Genomic DNA, 2463 nt, shown 5'->3' on the forward strand with positions numbered 1-2463 from the left:
ACGACTTCGTTTTTGATTTATAAAAAAATGAAAATTTTTTTTCTTCCAGTTATTTACATAAAATTTTTTTTTTTTTTTAACGTAAAAGAATAAAAGAAATCGCTTTAGGGCAATATAAAGATTTTCTTTCCTTTTTTCCTTTTTTTCCTCATTTTCCTTTTTTCTTTCTTTCTTTCTTTTTTAAGAGAAGAGCAAATAAAAGAAGGAAAAAAATGTCGAAATAGGTTTTTACAAAAAAAAATTAAGAGAGAGAGAGAGAGAGAGAGAGAAAAAGAGAGAAAAGAAGATTATTTTTAAAAAAAATTTTTCTTTTTTCTTTTTATAACGAACAGGAAATAAATTATTTCATTAGTAAAAAAACATAATGATAATGATAATAATAATAATAATAATAATAATAATAATAATAATTGTGATTTATTAAATTACGAAAAGTTAAGTAAATTTAATTAAACGACAGGAAGTAAAAAGTTTCTTTTTTTTTTCTATTACGATTCCGTTTTTTTTTCCTCCTCCAAGGGCCTTAATTCAAAAAAAAAAAATTTTGTTTTATTTTTTTATTTCCTTTTCCGATTTCACCACTTTCGATCCATAAATAAAATAATAATGATAATAATAATAATGATAATAATAATTCGGTTCAAAACACTTTTTTATTATTAATTAATTATATATATAACGAATTCGGGTTTAATTATTAATAAAATTCAAAAAGGGGAAATCGTTAAATAATTAATAATAATAACTATTATTATTATGATGATTAATGATGATGATGATGGTGATGGTGGTTGTGGTAATGATGATGATAATGATTTCGTTCCTGTTTCCCCACCCCCCGTTCTTTCCTTCTAATTAAAAATTAATAATTATTTGTTTGGCAAAATATGAAACCGCGAAATTATTTACATATTTATTTATTTATTTTATTTAAATTATTAATCATTTATTGATTTTATTGATTTGTCTTTGTCGAAAAAAACGCTGGAAACTCACTGAACGGGGAAAGACGAGGGGAAGGAAGGAAGGAAGTCGATTTGTGACGACTTGACAACAACGCGGAAGAAGATTAATTTTTTTTTTTTTTTTCGGGAGTGGAATTGCATGAAAAATATCGTTCGTCGTAAGTTAAACAAAGACTTCAAAGGTTTTTTTAAAAGATAAAGAGGAAAAATTTAAAAAACGCGTTCGGTTTATTTAAATAAAAAAAAATTTTCACCCGAAAAAATTTTTCCCCACGATTCGTTTGTACCGATTAATTATAAAAAAAAAATTTTTCTATTAATTTTCTTTTTTCCCTTGGAAAAATTCAAACAAATCCCGAAAAAAAATTTTTTTATTTTTATTTTTGATTGCAGACGACGGAAAAAAAAAAGAAAAAAAAGAAATCAAAATGTAAAATGTTTTGTGAAAAATGTCGTCGTCCACGATAAAAAAATCAAATCATTCAGTCAAAGAACAATCAACGCCACAATGGAACGTTCAGGTACGTTAACACATTTTTTTTTTTCAACCGATAATAATAATAATAATAAAATATTTTTATGTTTCATAAAATCATTTTTTTCATATTTTTATTATCGAATCATAAAATTTTTTTTTTTCTTTTCTTATTTTTATGAAAACGACGACTTTAACGAGTTATCGACTTACTATTAAATTTTTTTATTTTATTTATTTATTTATTGACGACAAAAGACGTTTTATAAAATTTTCTAGAAACGTTAAGAAGAAGGGGGGACAGAGAGGAAGAGGGGGGGGGGACGTTTTCGAAATTCAAACACAATATTAATTAACAATTAAAAATTTAAATTTCGAAAAAGAAAGAAAATTTTTTAATTAAAAAGGAAATAATTTTAAAAAAAATAAAATGTCGAAAAATGGCAACAACAAAAAAAAATTACCCCGTGAAATAATAATAATAATAATTTTTAAAAGCAGACAGTCTGTTAAGTGTAAAATTTACGACCGGTAAATCACGTTAAGTAAAGAAAATAAAAAAAAAAAAAGAAATATATATAAATATATATACGTTTTTTTTTTGCTCTTTAATGACGATTTACTTTTATTTTGTGTGCTTTGTTCAAATTATTTAAAATTAAAATATGAAAACGATAAAATTCATGGCGCGAAACCGTTAAAAAAAAAAAAATGAAAAAATTTTAAACGAAAAAAAATGTGCGTTTCAAACAAAATGAAAATAATGTTAAGGGAAAAAAGAAAGAAAGAAAGAAAGAAAAAAATTTTCATTCTTCATCTTTTTCTTTTTTTTTTCTTCCACGACCTTCCCCTTTCCTCCCCCTCCCTTTGCCCGCTCCCCACGTTTCGCTTTTCAAACTTTTCACGGTTAAAGTCAAAAATGCTTTAAAAAAAAAAAAAGAAGAAAATTGTATTATACGACGCGTTCGTTCGTTGGTTTTTTTATATGCGAAATAAACCGTAAAAAAAAAGTATGGCGATACT

This window comes from Pediculus humanus, genomic scaffold, assembly GCF_000006295.1.
Source record: "Pediculus humanus corporis 1103172107566 genomic scaffold, whole genome shotgun sequence".
NCBI classification, from domain to species: Eukaryota; Metazoa; Arthropoda; class Insecta; order Psocodea; family Pediculidae; genus Pediculus; species Pediculus humanus.